This window comes from Rhipicephalus microplus, chromosome 7, assembly GCF_043290135.1.
Source record: "Rhipicephalus microplus isolate Deutch F79 chromosome 7, USDA_Rmic, whole genome shotgun sequence".
NCBI lineage: Eukaryota > Metazoa > Arthropoda > Arachnida > Ixodida > Ixodidae > Rhipicephalus > Rhipicephalus microplus.
The window spans coordinates 172,488,247-172,508,246 of record NC_134706.1 but is presented as its reverse complement, the minus strand read 5'-3'; the positions used below and the strand labels follow the sequence as shown (position 1 = coordinate 172,508,246).

The window sequence follows — 20,000 nt, the reverse complement described above, 5'->3', positions numbered from 1 at the left end:
GATCTGTACCATGCAGCGGCTGCGTATGTAATCATACGCTCTGTGGCTCGTATATATATATCTTTACGCTGTTTCGGTGACATTCCCCAGTCTTTTCCCGTGAACTTACTAAGGTTTATTGTGAGTTTATTTACTTTACCTTTGATATATTCTAAGTGAGGTAAAAATGATAATTTGTTATCGAAAATTATGCCGAGTATTTTAAGTTCTTTTGAATATTTAATGTTTTGGTTGTTAAATTTAATTATTGGTGGTCGTTTTTGGTATTGATTACCTATAATCATAAATTGTGATTTCGATAAGTTGAATTCCACAACGTTTCTTTTTGACCACTCATTTACAATTTCTAGACAATTTTTTGAAACTTCCTCTATCCTTTTCCGAGTAGGTGCTCTTATTATCAAGGTGATGTCGTCAGCGAAAGCTTGTATTGTGCAATTTGATGGGAATATAGTATTTAATAAGTCAGCTATTGTTAGATTCCATAATAATGGGCTAAGTGGTGATCCTTGAGGTGACCCTTTTGATAATGGAATAGTAATTTTCAATTGATCTGAATCGTAGGTTATTGTTCTGTTTGACAGCAAGTCATTCACAAGGATCGTGAGGTTGTTAGGACATTCTGTTTTGTTAAGATATTCGGTGATATTAGATTGGTTGATTTGGTTAAAAGCATTTTTAACGTCAAGTGAGATTATTATAGAAGTTTCGCGGTTGGCCTGAGCGATTGATTCTTTTATTTTTAATAATGCTTGCGTAGTTGAGGTGTTGTGGGTAAAACCAAATTGGTTAGGTGGGAGATAATTGTTTGTACATAAGTGGTGATATATACGATCGTTTATTAGTTTTTCTAATATTTTTCCGAAAATGGAATTGATAGCTATGGGTCTAAAGTGATTAGGTTTAGGGTTGTTTTTGTCCAGTTCTTTTTTTGGAATAAGAATTATTCTTGAGTTTTTCCACACCACTGGGAAGTGGCCGAATTTAAGGGCTGCATTAAAAATTTTTATGAAGAATTGTTTATGATAAGTGTATAGTATTTGAATAAAAGTAGTTGTTAAGTTATCTGGGCCAGGGGTGACATTTTTCTTAAGGTTGTGTATTACAGAATCCACTTCGAGCTCTGTAAATGGTAGGTCATTGCTAGTTGCGTTAATTGAATCTTCTGTAGTGTGTTCATTAGGATTCGGTGATTGTGTTGTATTTTCACCTGTGGGGAACAAGGTGGTCATGATTAGTTCGATTGTTTCACTGAGTGTTGATGTTCGAGTTCCATCTTCCTTTTGAATAGACCCTAGGAGGGTTTTTGTTTTGAGTTTGTCTGCTGCTATTTTGTATGGTAAGGAAAAAGGATTGTTTTTCGAGATGCTTCCGCAAAATTCTTTCCAAGAAGAATTCCGTGCTTTTGTTAAATTTTCCTGATATGTTGCCAGATTTTTAAGGTATATGTCTCTGTAGTGTTCTCTTATTTCTCCACGAGCGTTCTGATATCGCCTTCTGTGTGCCCTTACTTTTTTCCGTTCTATTTCCAGCTGTGGAGTCCACCATTTGTTGGAGGTGCTATGGGTGTTGTTTACGTATTTTGAAAATTTGCCTTTCAGCTTATTGATTTTCCGATAGAAGTGCGTTATAACGTGATTTAACCGTGTCACGGAATTGATATCTTCATTTGAAGTTTCGATGAGCCAAGGGTCTGATTTTAATATTTCCAATATCTTGAGCTCTCCATTCTTAGTTAGTTTTTTAGTTTTTCCGTATTCTTGTTCGAATAGGTTGTATGATAAATATTTGTGGTCGCTGTGATTTATTTCATCTAGAACTTTCCAATCAGTTAAAAAATTTGAAAGTTGGGAAGTTGTAAGGGTAACATCGATCCAACTTTTGCCATTTGCTGTTTCAAAAGTTGGGGGACTGTCGGGTGAATTCATTAATTTTAGGTCCTTAGTAGTGATAAATTCGAGTAATACTTCTCCTCTGGCATTATTCTGCGGGCCGCCCCATGTTGTGTTGGATGAGTTGAAGTCCCCTGCTATTATTGTTGGATCATCAGTTTCCATTAATGATTCAATAGTGCTAAGAGTTATCTCTATTTCTTCTTTTGGTGGTGCATATGTGTTTATTATTGTGAAACTATTATTTTTCCATTTTATCTTTACCATTATAATTGTGTTGGATATGTATGTGGGAAAAACTTGAATGTCTGGATTGTGAATGATAATGGCTGTTTTTGGTGAGGGACTTGCTAATATTTTGTGTTTTATGGGAAATCCTATAACCTTATGTTTGTAATAGTATGGTTCTTGTATTATTGAAATATCATGTTGTATTATGTGCTGTTGTATGTTTAGTGCTTCGTTTGCTTTCATACAGTGTGCCAAGTTAACCTGAATTATGTGGAGTGAGGTGAGAGAGGGCTTTCTGTTCAACTTGTAAGCCATGTTTCTAATGTAGCGAAAATAGATGTAGGTTAGGTAATGGGAGAATAAAAAAAATATATATATATATATATATATAAAATAAAATAAAATAGGTTAGTGCTGGATGCGTTAGTTCAGTCGGGCTAGAATTTTCCTCTTCTCAATTTCCAGGTTGTCCTGGTAGACAGGACACTGCCAAGACATCATAGAGTGGGCTCTATTGCCCGGGTGGCGCTCAATCTCACATACTCTGCAGAAGGGGTCCTCATTGCATTCGTCCTGCCTATGTCCCCTTTGCCCGCAGTTGGAGCAGCGGGGGGGTTCTTGACAGTCAAAACGTGTATGTCCGTTCTGTGCGCATCTGGAGCAACGAGGAAGGAAGATGTGTTCGAATATAGGGCATCTATTCCAGCCGATGTTGATTTGTTTCCGTCCCTTGAGTGCGTTGTATCCTGTCTTGTTAAGGGCAAGAACCAAAGTTACTCCCTGCCTGCCCCTCCATGTTTTTTTTACCAGAATGTCATCGGGGTTGCACAGGAGGTTGTTTTGCTCTATTAAGCGTTCTGGGAGTGCGTCATTTACCAGTTCTTCGTCGACCCCAACTACTTTGACATTGAACCTGTTCTCTTTAGGTTTGTTTACTTTTAGTTGTTGGAATTCTGTCTTTGCTCGAAGGTGGTTCTCTAGTTTGCCAGATGATTCTTTCGATGCTGTTGTTAGAATTATTCCCTGTCTTCCCTCCTTCATTGTAGCGTCTGGGAGGCCCAAATCAGTGGGGTTGATCTTCTTCTTGATCAGTTCTGCCATCTCGCGCTTCCCCATGGTGTCAGAAGTGAGAACCAAAGCGTATGATTTCCTCTCCTCTACCATGACGGGAGGTTGGAGTGCCATTGCCTGTTCCTTTTCTTCTCGCTCCTTATTCTGTGTGGCTCGTTTTTCCAACTCAGAGATCCTCCCTCTTTGGAATGCGATCTCTTGGCCTTGTTCTATTATGATTTTTTTGAGCTTGGAATGTTCGGTTAGAACATTGTCGATTTGTGCTGCTACTTCTTCATTTTGGCCGGTGCTTGTCGCTATTTTTATGAGCGCTTTCATGATGGCCTTATCAGCTCTGGCGACTCTGGTAAGCAAGGTGATTTTGTCGTGCTGTTTCTCCTCGTGTTGAACAGGAGGTTCTTCATCGGTGGGATTTGGTTGAAGGGGTGGAAAGTGCTCCTGACTCATTAGTTCTTCATTGTCGGAAGTGTCTTCCCAGGAGTCTTTCGGTTCTTGGGGCTCCTGTGATGTTGCTCCTGTTTTTTCTTCTTTGTCGTTGTCCTCTGCGTCAAACCGTGGAACGTTGGCCATGGTGGGTGAGATCTTTCGTTTGGTTCCGCTTTGTGAGGTGTCGTCAGAGCGTTCCTGCCTGCTTTCCTTCGTCTTGATCTTCTTGGCCGTTTTCTCTTTCTTCCGTTCTTCGGTCGGTGGCTTGTGCCGAGGAGTTGCCTGCTGAGATGCGCAGCCTGCCTGTGATTCCGACCTTCCCTCAGTCAGTGGCTTGTGACGAGGGTTCGTCTGGTGAATTGAGGAGCTCGCCTGTGCATTTGGCATGATTTTTTTTTTTAATGTATCCCACTGTGGGAGTAATTTTGCCAAAGATGGCGTGGACAGACGGGGGGTCTGGCAACTGTGGAGCGGTTTGTGAAAGAGTGCGAATTCTCGCGTTTCCTTGGTGTCGTGCGTTCGGGGTTTTTCCCTGTACTATCTTCGTATTTTTATGGTTCGATAGGTACCAAGATTATCGTCTTCCGACGCCTGGAAGCGAAGTTATGCTCTATTCTTCTCGTCAATGCTCTGCCCCGCACAAGATGGCGGCCCCCATGGGGGAATGAGGTGCGAGAATTGTGGTTGTTATTCTTTTTCCGGCGCTCCAATTCCTTTTATTTTGGCCCTGAATCTTCAAAACATGTTTCCAAACATCTCACAAGAACTTGGGCGGGTTTTTCGTTGTTTTTTTTTCCCTGTAGTTCAATCTCTAAATGTCCAGGGGTCGCCCCTAGCGTGGACGGATGTGGGGGTCTAGCAACTATGGAGCTCCTTTGAGAAGATTTGCAATTTCTCGCGTTCTCCCTGGTATCCTGCGCTCGGGGTTTTTCCCTATGCTATCTCCGTATTTTTACGGTCTCAACGATACCAGAATTGTCGTCTTTCGACGCCTGGAAGCGAAGTTATGCTCAATTCCTCTCATCAAAGCTGTGTCCCTCACAAGATGGCGGCCTCCATGGGGCTTGTGGTGCCAGAGTTGCGGTTGTTATTCCTTTTCTGGTGCTTCAATTCCTTTTATTTTGGCCTTGAATCTTCAAAACATGTTTCCGAACATCTTACTAGCAAAGGGCGTGTTTTTCGTCGTCTTTTTCCTTGTGGCTAATCCCTAAGACGTCCAGGGGTCGCCAGCCTTGACCGACCCAAAATGGCAGCCCCCATGTCGGCGGGAAAAAGCGGTAAACACGGTCGATTTTCGACGAAAAAACGGCGTTTCCCCGTCGATCTCGAGCTCCCCCGTTTCGCTCGAGGCTCTAGAGCATCCCAGGATGGATCGAGGGCGGTTTTTCAGGTGAGAAACGGCTTTTTCCTTCAGAAATTCTTGATAATTTGAGCTGTAGCAGGTAATGGCTGCTGCTGTGCCTTCGGGTGAGATGAGTCGTTGATTTATCGACTTTGAGCTGGTTGCAGTGCCGGTCTCGTGTCCCCCGAGGTGCTCCGAACCTTCACAATACCGTGCGAGTAAATTTGAAGGGTTACTCACAGGTTTGATGGTGTCCTGAGGGGGCGAAGTCGGAGCTGCCAGGGAAGCTGCACGGGGGTTGGCTCCGCAGGTAGTAGTAGAGTATATAGGGACAGTGGGAATCTCGTTAATCCATTCATGCGCGTCACTAATTAGATTCATAGTTACTCCCGCCGTTTACCCGCGCTTTTTTGAATTTCTTCATTTTGACATTCAGAGCACTGGGCAGAAATCACATTGCGTCAGCACCGATCAACGGCCCTCGCAATGCTTTGTTTTAATTAGACAGTCGGATTCCCCCGGTCCGTGCCAGTTCTGAGTTGGCTGTTTTCTGCCGGCCGAAGCAAGAACCTCAGGCGCGAAGCCCACGGAAAATGCACAGCTGTGGCTTTCCACAGGAAGGTCCCGACGCTGGTCCGGGCTCGGCCGCACCGCTTTTTACGGCGGCGAGCCTCGCCCAGTCCCGGTGCAGTGCCGTTCCTGCTTCTGGACCCCAGCCCGACCGGCTCAGCCCTCAGAGCCAATCCTTTTCCCAAGGATCCGTTTTGCCGACTTCCCTTACCTACATTGGTCTATCGACTAGAGGCTGTTCACCTTGGAGACCTGCTGCGGATGTGGGTACGGTCCGGCACGAAAATCACACTCCCTCACTCGGATTTTCAAGGGCCGACAGGAGCGCACCGGACAGCGCAAGAGCCGCACTGCTCTACGGAGCCACCGTCCCTATCTCGGGGTGAACCCATTCCAGGGACTCGATCTCCTTACAGAGAAAAGAAAACTCTTCCCGGGGCTCCCATCGGCGTCTCCGAGCTGGTTTGCGTTGCCGCACTGGGCTCCGAAGAGCCGATCTCCGTAGCCGGGTTCGGGACTGTTAACCCGATTCCCTTTTGGTTGCAGCGGGGCGTCTCCGTATCACAGACTGAGCTGCACAAACGCGCCCGCTTCTGAAAGGATTTCTCCTTTCCCTAAGGACCGACTGACCCATGTTCAACTGCTGTTCACATGGAACCCTTCTCCACTTCAGTCCTCAAGGTTCTCACTTGAGTATTTGCTACTACCACCAAGATCTGCACCAGCGGCGGCTCCAGGCGGGCTCACGCCCGACACCTTCAACGCACACCGCTGCGGCCCTCCTACTCGTCGCGGCTTAGCACCCCCACATTTCGTGCTTTTCTGCCAGCGACGGCCGGGGATAGGCGCGACGCTAGAGCGCCATCCATTTTCGGGGCTAGTTGCTTCGGCAGGTGAGTTGTTACACACTCCTTAGCGGATTCCGACTTCCATGGCCACCGTCCTGCTGTCTTAAGCAACCAACACCCTTCATGGGTTCTCATGAGCGTCCCGACTCGGGCGCCTTACCCCGGCGTTTGGTTCATCCCACAGCGCCAGTTCTGCTTACCAAAAGTGGCCCACTTGGCACTCTCATCGCAGCGGGAGGCCTCAACCCAGAAGGCCTCCCGTACACCCATTGAAAGTTTGAGAATAGGTTGAGGACGTTTCGACCCCAATGCCTCTAATCATTCGCTTTACCAGGTGTGACTGCTCTCCCATCGAGCGCCAGCTATCCTGAGGGAAACTTCGGAGGGAACCAGCTACTAGATGGTTCGATTGGTCTTTCGCCCCTATACCCGGATCGGACGATCGATTTGCACGTCAGAATCGCCTCGGACCTCCACCAGAGTTTCCTCTGGCCTCGTCCTGCCCGGGCATAGTTCACCATCTTTCGGGTGCCAACGTGTGCGCTCTCGCTCCGCCCCGGCGACGTGTGAGCGCCTGGGACGGGCCGTTGCTGCGCCCTTTATCGGACCCCTGTGCGGTCCGGGATCGCAACGCAGCCCGCTAGGGGCCTTCACGTTTCATTGCGCCATTGGGTTTCGGGAGACCCATTGACTCGCGCACATGTTAGACTCCTTGGTCCGTGTTTGAAGACGGGTCGGGTGGGTTACCGACCTACTCGCCGCAAACCACGATAGCGCCTCCGCGGGAGAATAGCCCCGCTCGCAGAGGCTTCTCGCCGGCCAACCCGCCGCCGCGGGACCAACCCGGACAGCAGGAGACGACAAGCTTGCCCAGCGGGTTCTCCGCTCCGTTTCCGGAGGGCGTCATCGTTCGGGCCTCCCGACAACCGGGAGAAGCCCATGGGGCCTGGACGGGGTGACGAACTTTTCGTGCACGGCGTGGTATAACTCCCGCGTGCCGTCTCCGAAGAGACGGGCAGGTCACCTCCACTGCCGGACTCAAGTCGTGCTTGTTCCCTTTGACCCGCGTCCGTCGCGGCGTCCTACCGGCGGTGGGAAGTGCGCACCCCGGAGACCGCGTCTGCGTGCCAGCAGCCGGAACAGTCCCCCGAAGGGGACCGTTTAGCTGACGCCGCCGGCTCCGCGATCGTCCGGAGACTGAATCCCACCGCTTTCGAGCTTCGAGGGCCCACCCGTTTTACTCTAAGCGGTTTCACGTACTCTTGAACTCTCTCTTCAAAGTTCTTTTCAACTTTCCCTCACGGTACTTGTGAACTATCGGTCTCTCGGTCGTATTTAGCCTTAGATGGAGTTTACCACCCACTTAGGGCTGCACTCTCAAGCAACCCGACTCACGGGAGGCTCCATCCCGGGCGCGCAACGGCGGAGACGGGCCTGGCACCCACTCTGGGACAAGCCCCTGTCAGGGGGACTTGCACCGTCGCAAACACCCGAGAACGTCGCCTCCCATACACCACATTTCCCGACCGCCTGCAAGGACGGGGGATTCGGTGCTGGGCTCGGTCCCGTTTCGCTCGCAGCTACTCGGGGAATCCCTGTTGGTTTCTTTTCCTCCGCTTAGTGATATGCTTAAATTCAGCGGGTTGTCTCGCCTGATCTGAGGTCGACAGCGGATACATTCGCTTCCATCAACTTCCTGCACGACCGCGTGCGCTCGCCCTACCAAGTGCGCCCGCAACCCTGTACAGGGCCACTTCTTCACAAGGCTGGCAATCGGCTTCCCCGCTGCACGCGTGCGGCGCACAACCGGTGTGACGTGGAAGTGACGGGACACGTTCGTAAACCCATCGCGAACCGAGTACGACGCCCTACCAAGTGCGCCCGCAACCCTGTACAGGGTCACATCTTCACAAGGCTGGCAAGCGGCATTCCGCTGCGCGCGTGCGTCGTCCGAGCAGTTGCGTGATAAACGACCGTGTCGAAAGCCCAAACACCGCCGAGGCCAGTCGCCGCCGCCGCAAGGGCAGCCACGCAGCCTGGCGAGAGGCATCGTCTCGTGTAGCGTCGCCCCCGCCCCAACTGGAGTGGCCCAGTTTTTTGAACGGGACGGGAACTGCGAAGCACTTAGACCGACGGCGGACTACGACGAGAACGCCTTAAGCTTCGCCAACGTTTCGCCAACTCGTGCGGGAGACTTTTTCCGCTTCGCGGCAAGTCGTCGCGCCGTGCTCTCCGCATCAACCGCGTACGCAGCGAACCGCAAACGTCGGGCGCAGCCTCCTCACCTCCCTGCGCTTTGCGCGCGAACGTTCCCTGTTCGCGCGGCAAAGCCTGGAGGAGGCACGGCCCCGCAGCGTGTTCGAGCGCCCGGTCTACGGGACACCCTGCTTACTTCGAGGGCAACAAGCGCAACGCAAGGCTGCGATCTCGCGCACTTTGCGCACGGATGGAGAAGCTTTGCTGGCCGGCTTTCGCTCCTCGTGTTTACCGTGCGTTAAAGTTGCGCGTCCGTGGCTCTCGCAGCTCTTGCGCGCCCGGTCGCAGAGAGGAGTACGCAACCTCGACCGCACTTTCCCTGCAGGCTTCCTTCCGACTCGAAGTCCTGCGGCGGTCTCAACGAGGTGCCACATCCTCAATGCAGTCGGTCGCCCCCGTTTCGGTTGGGCTCTGGCACGACGGTCGCCACCGTCTCGCCCTTGAGTGGCCGCTGTTGGCGCTCGCTGTGAGGTGTTCAGCGTGCTGTCCGTGTTGCCGACGCGGTCAAAACGAGTCGACGGCTCACGTTCCCTTGTGCGCCGAAGGCTCTCTTGATATGTGATCCGACCCTCAGACAGACGAAGCCAAGGGAAGACCCAAGGCCGCAATGTGCGTTCAAAGAATCAGTGCTCAGTGTGTCCTGCAATTCACACCAAGTCTCGCAGCTGGCTGCGTTCTTCATCGACCCGAGAACCGAGTGATCCACCGCTTAGAGTCGTGAAAAAGTGTTTGTTCAATTCCGTACAGTCAAAACCAAACGTTTCTGGCACTCGGCCAAACAGTGGCCAAGAAGGGCGCTTTTCAGCGCACGCATGGACTCCAAAACTCTGCCGCGCCTTTTTCGGCTGCCGCAAATCGAGCAAACGGTGTGTTTCGGACGGCGTTTCGCTTCCGCTACTTGCGAGTGCTTTCGTGGTCCACCCCTCTATAAATACTCGGGAGGCGTCGAAGCCGGTTCTCCAAGCCGGACCCGTAGGTATCGTTGTGTGCTCGCTCTCATTGGCCCGCCTAACCAGAAAATGCCTGCGGTACACCCATTTGGATAAGAGTGCACGCAGATGCGGGCCTCGACGGCTACACATTTCCTCGGGCGGCCGCCTCCCGGCCTCCGTGGAGCGCGGGATGCACGGTCCCATCGACAAGCCTCTCCCGTTTTTACCGTGGCGTCGCGGTTCACCACGGCGGGCGGGTCGGTCTCCTCCGCATAAAAAGGGGGACCCCCGCTTTTTGTTCCACGAAATCGCACAAGCTTTTTTCGCATCCCCGGTTTGCCACCGCACACCAAAATGCCGATCCGGCTGCCTACTTTAGCCAACAGGTGGAGCCAGGCGCGCCGTACTTGCGCAGCACTTCCCACGTCCACCGAAGTCGGTGCCAAGGACCACTTTCGGCGCCGGAGCCGCGTACGAGCCTACTCGAGGCGGAAGAACGAAGCCAGCAAGGGCCTGGCCGCAAGTGCGTTCAATTGTCGGGACGTCCAAGTCCCTCGTTCTTCCGTGCTTCCTCTTTCGGCAAGTCGTTGCGGCACCTTCCCAAAGCGCGCAGACCCGCTAATCGCGACGAGCGCGACGTGGCCGTGCCGCCTTTCCCTCGGCAGCAAGCAAAACGCCTGGCAACGTCGACGCACCCCTAACCGCGATCTCGCACCGTGTTTCGTGTGGCGAATTCAAAAGCCGGCCGGCGCTGCTGCAACCATTACGGTCGGTACGCATACGCCGCGGAGGGCGGGACGGTCATCGGAGCGTGCGGTTCCTCCATCGAGTACTGCGCACCTCGGCCGTCGCATCGCCGTGCCATGACCGGCCGCGCGTCAACGCGAACCGGTGCCAGCGAGATCCTTCACCTGCAAGAACCGACCGGCAGCCTCCGTCACCCGAGGACGCGGAGGCGCTTGCCGCGGACGGCGGGACGGTATGCACTGGTGCACAGCGGACCCGTCACATCGCCAGTTCCTTGACCGACCGCCGACGCTTGTGCCGTTCCTCTCGTACTTGGCAGTCGCCGCGCGATTGTCGGGTCTCGTTCTTGCACGCTCGAACGGTCGGGAGGGCACTCGGCTGGCGTTTCGGGAACGCGCAGCCTCGCCTTCTACCGACGTAACCACGACTCGCCGTTCGCGCTCCGCCGCTCCTGTTTACAGTACTAGGCGGTCCCGCAGCGGTCGGGTCGCGCATTTCGAGCGCTTCGAGCCACGGTGCAGTGGCGGGTCGAAAGCCGACCTATGAGTGCGTTGCGCCGTTTGTACCCGCGTCCGCCACCTGGCCGACCGTCCAAGGTCGCGGTGTTGGCGTCCGCTGGGCGCAACAATTTGTCACGGGGTGCCGCTCCACATTCAGGCAGCCCCGTGGGGAAAAGCCGACCCCGCGTCCAAACGGGGTCAGCGGCAGAAAGTGTCGGGCGCAGACGCAGCTGAGGCGCTCACCCTTCACAATCCGTTAATGATCCTTCCGCAGGTTCACCTACGGAAACCTTGTTACGACTTTTACTTCCTCTAAATGATCAAGTTTGGTCATTTTTCCAACCGACCGGCGCAACCGAAAGGCCGCGCCGGACATCGGTCCGAAGACCTCACTAAATCATTCAATCGGTAGTAGCGACGGGCGGTGTGTACAAAGGGCAGGGACGTAATCAACGCGAGCTTATGACTCGCGCTTACTGGGAATTCCTCGTTCAAGGGGAACAATTGCAAGCCCCTATCCCAATCACGAAAGAAGTTCCACGGGTTACCCAGTCTTTTCAGACAGGGATAAAGACACGCTGCTTCCTTCAGTGTAGCGCGCGTGCGGCCCCGGACATCTAAGGGCATCACAGACCTGTTATTGCTCTGTTTCGTGCGGCTAGGAGCCGCTTGTCCCTCTAAGAAGGTTGTAAGGTGCTGGGAACCCCGCACCTATTTAATAGGCTAGAGTCTCGTTCGTTATCGGAATTAACCAGACAAATCGCTCCACCAACTAAGAACGGCCATGCACCACCATCCACCGAATCAAGAAAGAGCTCTCAATCTGTCAATCCTCCCAGTGTCCGGGCCGGGTAAGTTTTCCCGTGTTGAGTCAAATTAAGCCGCAGGCTCCACTCCTGGTGGTGCCCTTCCGTCAATTCCTTTAAGTTTCAGCTTTGCAACCATACTTCCCCCATAACCCAAATACTTTGGTTTCCCGGAAGCTGCCCGCCGAGTCATTTGAGTAACTCAGGCGGATCGCTGGTTGGCATCGTTTATGGTCAGAACTAGGGCGGTATCTGATCGCCTTCGAACCTCTGACTTTCGTTCTTGATCAATGAAAACATTCTTGGCAAATGCTTTCGCAGTAGTTCGTCTTGCGACGGTCCAAGAATTTCACCTCTAGCGCCGCAATACGAATGCCCCCGTCCGTCCCTCTTAATCATTACCTCGTATTCCAAAAACCAACAGAACAGAAACGAGGTCTTGTTCTATTATTCCATGCAAGTTTATTCAGGCGACTCGCCTGCGTTGAGCACTCTAATTATTTCAAAGTAAAAGCACCGGCCATCTCGAGGCACACAATGAAGTGCACCAAGAAAGAACCGGCATGATGTTCAGTCCGAGCCGTCGCATCGGGTAGATGCACTACTCGTCTGGAACTGAGATCCAACTACGAGCTTTTTAACCGCAGCAGCTTTAGTATACGCTATTGGAGCTGGAATTACCGCGGCTGCTGGCACCAGACTTGCCCTCCAATTGATCCTCGTTAAAGGATTTAGAGTGTACTCATTTCAATTACGGGGCCTCAAAAGAGTCCCGTATTGTTATTTTTCGTCACTACCTCCCCGTGCCGGGAGTGGGTAATTTGCGCGCCTGCTGCCTTCCTTGGATGTGGTAGCCGTTTCTCAGGCTCCCTCTCCGGAATCGAACCCTGATTCTCCGTTACCCGTAACAACCATGGTAAGCAAGTAACCTACCATCGAAAGTTGATAAGGCAGACACTTGAAAGAAACGTCGCCGGCTCGTGGCCATGCGATCAGCACAAAGTTATCCAGAGTCACCACACAATACGGGCCGAAACCCGATCGATCTTGGTCTAATAAAAGCACCCGTTACCCAAAGGGCTCCAGGCTCACTGCATGTATTAGCTCTAGAATTGCCACAGTTATCCAAGTAGGAAGAAACGATCTAAGGAACCATAACTGATTTAATGAGCCATTCGCGGTTTCGCCTTATTTCGGCATGTACTTAGACATGCATGGCTTAATCTTTGAGACAAGCATATGATTACTGGCAGGATCAACCAGGTAATCGTTCGACTGCGCGTCCGTCCTCGCCTTCGGCGGGCCGGACGCAGTCTGTGTGCGGCGGAGGCCACCTTCAGGCGCCCCAACACGCTTATTTTGCACTCCGAGATGACGGCGTTCGAGCTCGCTACGGCACAACCTTCCCGAAAGACGAGTGGGAGCCGTGCGGCAAGAAGCACGTTCATGCTCGCTCTTTTTCGTTGCATCGACTCGGTCGCGCCGTGCGGGTTGCCCAAGCCCGCTGCACTGTCGGTGGACCGGCCGGAACTAGCAACGGAGCCGAGACTGCAAAGCCGCCAGACGACGGGTCACGCCCGCGTCTTCGGCGCTTTCGCATCTGAATCGCCCGAGGACGACACGGAACACACCTCGATATCGTGGTAAAACGGCACCGTCCGACAACCAGCCCCTAACGCATCAAGCGGATGAGGCTGCAGACGACTGCCGTGGATTCCCCTGGAGCAGACCCGAGGACACGCTTGACGAGGCCGAAGCCCGCCGCATATCAGACACCCGGTCGCTTTCGCGTACTCCGCTCACGAGAACCCCCACATAATAGCAGCGATAAGTACCCAGACCTCCTTGGGCACTAATACGAGCGTACTCGAGAAAATTTCACCGCGGGTGTGCCCCGAAACGTGTGGCACGTTGAGCGTGCCACAAGTCTACGTCTCTCTCAAACCCGCCGAGGTCGTAGAATTTGCGACCCTACTCACGAAATTCCCACCGAGGATACGGCCGCAAACGTACCGCACCTTGGGTAGGCCACGAGTTTGTGCAACACTACGCTGACGGCACAGCACCGAGGTCGTGCGCGCACGCACGGGAAAATTCCGCCGCGGTTTCTGCCGAAAACGTGAAGCACCACGACTCTCCGCAAGTTCGCGTCGACTGCGAAAGACCGAAGTCGTGAACGACGTGTCCGCTACTCGCCGCCGACACGCTGGACACCAAACGTACAACGACTCGACGGCATCGTAGAGGCCCACGACGCGGTTTTCCTTAACGACGTCTCGGCGTGGCACCGACAGGTTAGAACGGCCGACCAACGTTCCCTGTCCGCCGTTCGGCTCAGTCGAAGGGCTCGGCGACTTCGGCAACGCTGCGAAGCCGCACGGTGACGCACGCCATGTCCCCATTTTTTTTCTTTCTGCGTCTGCCGGGGTGCCCCTATAATAGCAACGATAAGCACCCAGACCGCCGTGGGTCGCTCGCCCCAGCTGACGTGGTTTTTCGTACTCCTGCGGCGGTCGCCGTCAAGCACGTCCAAATACGCTACTTTCGTGGGCGCATTCACGCTCTTTCGCTTCGCCGGAGTGCCAGCACTCACTCTGCCAAAAACGGCGAACATCCGAGCGGCGGTTCCCACTTTTGCGTCGGCGTCGCAAACCCCGCCCCGGCAGACGAGGTTTGCCGTACTCGTGCGACGGTGGCCGGCGGGCACGTCGAAAGACGCCGATATCGTGCGCGAATTGGCGCACCTTGGCTTCACCGGAGTGCCGCCACTGACTCCTCCAAAAACGGCGAAGATCCGAGCGGCGCTTCCCACTTTCGCATCGGCGTCCCGAACTCCGCCCCGGCTGACGCGGTTTACCGTACTCGTGCGACGGTCGCCGGCGAGCACGTGGAAAGACGCCGATATCGTGCCCGAATCGGCTCCGTTCGGCTTCGCCGGAGTGCCAGCACTGGCTCGGCGAAAGACGACGAACATCCGAGCGACGGTTCTCACTATTGCGTACGCGTCGCAAACCCCGCCCCGGCAGACGCACTTTGCCGTACTCGTGCGACCGTCGCCGGCGAGCACGTAGAAAGACGCCGATATCGTGCCGGAATCGGCCCCGTTTGGCTTCGCCGGAGTGCCAGCACTCACTCGGCCACAAACGGCGAACATCCGAGCGGCGGTTCCCACTTAGCCGTCGGCGTCCCGAACTCCGCCCCGGCAGACGCGGTTGCCGAGCTCGTGCGACTAGCGACCGCGAAGCCGTCTCGCGACGCCGCTTTCGTGCGCGGCTCCCACTGCGACCTGGGTCACCCGAGGTCGACGAGCAAAAAAGAATGTCGAAAAAAAATTTTTTTTTTTTTGCGTCTGCCGGGGTGCCCCTATAATAGCAGCGATAAGCACCCAGACCGCCGTGGGTCGCTCGCCCCGGCTGACGTGGTTTTTCGTACTCCTGCGGCGGTCGCCGTCAAGCACGTCCAAATACGCTACTTTCGTGGGCGCATTCACGCTCTTTCGCTTCGCCGGAGTGCCAGCACTCACTCTGCCAAAAACGGCGAACATCCGAGCGGCGGTTCCCACTTTTGCGTCGGCGTCGCAAACCCCGCCCCGGCAGACGAGGTTTGCCGCACTCGTGCGACGGTGGCCGGCGGGCACGTCGAAAGACGCCGATATCGTGCGCGAATTGGCGCACCTTGGCTTCACCGGAGTGCCGCCACTGACTCCTCCAAAAACGGCGAAGATCCGAGCGGCGCTTCCCACTTTCGCATCGGCGTCCCGAACTCCGCCCCGGCTGACGCGGTTTACCGTACTCGTGCGACGGTCGCCGGCGAGCACGTGGAAAGACGCCGATATCGTGCCCGAATCGGCTCCGTTCGGCTTCGCCGGAGTGCCAGCACTGGCTCGGCGAAAGACGACGAACATCCGAGCGACGGTTCTCACTATTGCGTACGCGTCGCAAACCCCGCCCCGGCAGACGCACTTTGCCGTACTCGTGCGACGGTCGCCGGCGAGCACGTAGAAAGACGCCGATATCGTGCCGGAATCGGCCCCGTTTGGCTTCGCCGGAGTGCCAGCACTCACTCGGCCACAAACGGCGAACATCCGAGCAGCGGTACCCACTTAGCCGTCGGCATCCCGAACTCCGCGCCGGCTGACGCGGTTGCCGAGCTCGTGCGACTAGCGACCGCGAACGCGTCTCGCGACGCCGCTTTCGTGCGCGGCTCCCATTGCGACCTGGGTTACCCGAGCTCGAGCAGCAAAAAAGAAGGTCGAAAAAATTTTTTTTTTTCTGCGTCTGCCGGGGTGCCCCTATAATAGCAGCGATAAGCACCCAGACCGCCGTGGGTCGCTCGCCCCGGCTGACGTGGTTTTTCGTACTCCTGCAGCGGTCGCCGTCAAGCACGTCCAAATACGCCACTTTCGTGGGCGCATTCGCGCTCTTTCGCGTCGCCGGAGTGCCAGCACTCACTCTGCCAAAAACGGCCAACATCCGAGCGGCGGTTCCCACTTTTGCGTCGGCGTCGTAAACCCCGCCCCGGCAGACGCGGTTTGCCCTACTCGTGCGACGGTCGCCGGCGAGCGCGTCGAAAGACGCCGATATCGTGCGCTAATTGGCGCTCCTTGGCTTCTCCGGAGTGCCGCCACTCACTCCTCCAAAAACGGCGAAGATACGAGCGGCGTTCTCCACTTTCGCATCGGCGTCCCGAACTCCGCCCGGGCTGACGCGGTTTACCGTACTCGTGCGACGGTCGCCGGCGGGCACGTCGAAAGACGCCGATATCGTGCCGTAATCGGCCCCGTTTGGCTTCGCCGGAGTGCCAGCACTCACTCGGCCAAAAACGGCGAACATCCGAGCAGCGTTTCCCACTTTCGCATCGGCGTCCCGAAGCCCGCCCCGGCAGACGCGGTTTGCCCTACTCGAGCGACGGTCGCCGGCGATCACGTCGAAAGGCGCCGAATTCGTGCACGAATCGATGCTTCTTGGTCTCGCAGGAGGGCCGCCACTCACTCCTGCAAAAACGGCGAAGATCCGAGTTGCGCTTCCCACTTTTTCGTCGGCGTCCCGAACTACGCCCCGGCTGACGCGGTTTACCGTACTCGTGCGACGGTCGCCGGCGGGTACTTCAAAATACGCCGATTTCGTGGGCGCATTCACGCTGTTTCGCTTCCCCGGAGTGCCAACACTCACTCTGCCGAAAGCGGCGATCATCCGAGCGGCGGTTCCCACTTTTGCGTCGGCTTCGCAAACGGCGCCCCGGCAGACGCGCTCGTGCGACGTACTCGTGCGACGGTCGCCGGCGAGCACGTCGAAAGACGCCGATATCGTGCTCGAATCGACCCCGTTTCGCTTCGCCGGAGTGCTGCCAGTCACGGCGCAGAAAACGGCGAACAAGTGTTTTTTTTTCCTAGAATTTGTGTTATAGAAGGCACATTTGATATCGGACGATAATTTTCAACTTTATCACGCGCACCGATTTTCGTGTAGAGGTTTGCAAGTTTATGGGAATTTCTCCACTTGGAATAATGCGATTTAGTAGTACTACGAGAACTTCATGGATGTACTCAAGGGTACGGGGCAAGTCAGTTACGTCAACACCTGCAGATTTTTTACACTTCAAACTGAAAATTGTTGGTTGTGAGTCCTCGTGTGATATTAAAGGCCGATTCGCTAACACATAGAACAAAGAAAGAAAGGAAGAAAAAACGCCCGCGCTCGCTCAAGAAACCTGGGTTCGCAACAAGTGGCAACAACAAGCAACCGAGCGAGTGCGCCAAAACCCGTGGCGGCCGAACAAACGCGAAGTCCCAACCGCGTCAGCCGGGGCGGCACGGGACAGGAAAAATCACTTCAGCCGGGGCGGCGGGGCACCGAATAAACCTCGTCACCTCGTCGCAGGATAAAAGAGGAAACAAAAAGTCTAAACAGCGTCTGCTGGAGCGAATGCGTAATAAAACAACAACAACAAAAAAAAAACACCCGCGCTCAAGAAGTCTGCAATCACCACAAAAGGCGACTGTGACCGAGCAGCGTCAGCCGGGGCCGTGCGGAAACGGAAAAACCGCGACTACCGGGGCGTCGAGGCACCGAAAAATCCACTTCAGCCGCGGCGAAAAAAAAACAGAAAGAAAGACGGAGGGGGGGGGAACCACGTCTGCCGGGGCGAAGGAAAAAAAAAACGCGTCTGCCGGGGCGAGCCCGGGTGCGGCACCACCGGGAAAACTGTGGCAAACAGACATGGCGATCGAGTGAGTGGGCCGCCAGCCAGGCACAGCCGAAAAGTGCTAAGTCCGAACTGCGTCAGCCGGGGAGGCACAAACCGCGTCAGCCGGGGCGGCGCAAAAACCGCGTCTGCCGGGGCGGCACGAAACCGCGTCAGCCGGGGCGGCGCGAAAACTGCGTCAGCCGGGGCGAAAGAAAAAAAAAACGCGTCTGCCGGGGCGAGCCCGGGTGCGGCACCACCGGGAAAACTGTGGCAAACAGACATGGCGATCGAGTGAGTGGGCCGCCAGCCAGGCACAGCCGAAAAGTGCAAAGTCCGAACCGTGTCAGCCGGGGCGACGCAAAAACCGCGTCAGCCGGGGCGGCGCGAAAACCGCGTCAGCCGGGGCGGCACGAAACCGCGTCAGCCGGGGCGGCGCGAAAACTGCGTCAGCCGGGGCGGCGCGAAAACCTCGTCAGCCGGGGCGAGCGAAAAGGGGGGGGGGACCACGTCTGCCGGGGCGAAAGAAAAAAAAACGCGTCTGCCGGGGCGAGCCCGGGTGCGGCACCACCGGGAAGACTGTGGCAAACAGACATGGCGATCGAGTGAGTGGGCCGCCAGCCAGGCTCAGCCCAAAAAGTGCTAAGTCCGAACTGCGTCAGCCGGGGCAGCAAAAACCGCGTCAGCCGGGGCGGCGCAAAAACCGCGTCTGCCGGGGCGGCACGAAACCGCGTCAGCCGGGGCGGCGCGAAAACTGCGTCAGCCGGGGCGAGCCCGGGTGCGGCACCACCGGGAAAACTGTGGCTAACAGACATGGCGATCGAGTGAGTGGGACGCCAGCCAGGCTCAGCCAAAAAGTGCTAAGTCCGAACTGCGTCAGCCGGGGCGGCAAAAACCGCGTCAGCCGGGGCGGCGCAAAAAACCGCGTCTGCCGGGGCGGCACGAAACCGCGTCAGCCGGGGCGGCGCGAAAACTGCGTCAGCCGGGGCGAAAGAAAAAAAAACGCGTCTGCCGGGGCGAGCCCGGGTGCGGCACCACCGGGAAAACTGTGGCAAACAGACATGGCGATCGAGTGAGTGGGCCGCCAGCCAGGCACAGCCGAAAAGTGCTAAGTCCGAACTGCGTCAGCCGGGGCGGCACAAACCGCGTCAGCCGGGGCGGCGCAAAAACCGCGTCTGCCGGGGCGGCACGAAACCGCGTCAGCCGGGGCGGCGCGAAAACTGCGTCAGCCGGGGCGAGCCCGGGTGCGGCACCACCGGGAAAACTGTGGCAAACAGACATGGCGATCGAGTGAGTGGGCCGCCAGCCAGGCTCAGCCAAAAAGTGCTAAGTCCGAACTGCGTCAGCCAGGGCGGCAAAAACCGCGTCAGCCGGGGCGGCGCAAAAAACCGCGTCTGCCGGGGCGGCACGAAACCGCGTCAGCCGGGGCGGCGCGAAATCTGCGTCAGCCGGGGCGAAAGAAAAAAAACGCGTCTGCCGGGGCAAGCCCGGGTGCGGCACCACCGGGAAAACTGTGGCAAACAGACATGGCGATCGAGTGAGTGGGCCGCCAGCCAGGCACAGCCGAAAAGTACTAAGTCCGAACTGCGTCTGCCGGGGCGGCACGAAACCGCGTCAGCCGGGGCGGCGCGAAAACCGCGTCTGCCGGGGCGGCACGAAAACTGAGTCAGCCGAGGCGAGCCCGGGTGCGGCACCACCGGGAAAACTGTAGCAAACAGACATGGCGATCGAGTGAGTGGGCCGCCAGCCAGGCACAGCCAAAAAGTGCTAAGTCCGAACTGCGTCAGCCGGGGCGGCAAAAACCGCGTCAGCCGTGGCGGCGCAAAAACCGCGTCTGCCGGGGCGGCACGAAACCGCGTCAGCCGGGGCGGCGCGAAAACTGCGTCAGCCGGGGCGGCGCGAAAACCTCGTCAGCCGGGGCTAGCGAAAGGGCGGGGGGGGGAACCACGTCTGCCGGGGCGAAAGAAAAAAAACGCGTCTGCCGGGGCGAATGCAAAAAAAAAACAAAGAAAAAAGCCCGCGCTTAATCAAAAGAAAACAAAGAAAAAACCTTGCGCTTAATCAAAAGAAAACAAACAAAAAAAGTTCGCGCTTAAGCCTGGCGGTGGAACCACCGGGGCAAACAGACCTGGCGATCGAGTGAGTGGGCCGCCAGCCGGGGTGAGCCAAAAAGTGCAAAGTCCGAACCGCGTCAGC

At 55.5% G+C, this 20,000-nt stretch overlaps 2 non-coding genes and 1 pseudogene across 2 annotated transcripts; all 3 read right to left on the bottom strand.

The window, feature by feature from the left end:
* The window catches only part of LOC142768045 (large subunit ribosomal RNA), an 11,173-nt pseudogene extending 3,127 nt beyond the window's left edge, over positions 1-8,046 (bottom strand).
* A 1,154-nt stretch (positions 8,047-9,200) lies between these two features.
* On the bottom strand, positions 9,201-9,353 carry LOC142767933 (5.8S ribosomal RNA). Its single transcript, XR_012885148.1, has one exon. It is a non-coding gene; the product is annotated as a 5.8S ribosomal RNA (ribosomal RNA).
* Positions 9,354-11,072: 1,719 nt separating this feature from the next.
* Positions 11,073-12,887, bottom strand: LOC142768001 (small subunit ribosomal RNA). Its single transcript, XR_012885207.1, has one exon. It is a non-coding gene; the product is annotated as a small subunit ribosomal RNA (ribosomal RNA).
* Positions 12,888-20,000: the final 7,113 nt, after the last annotated feature.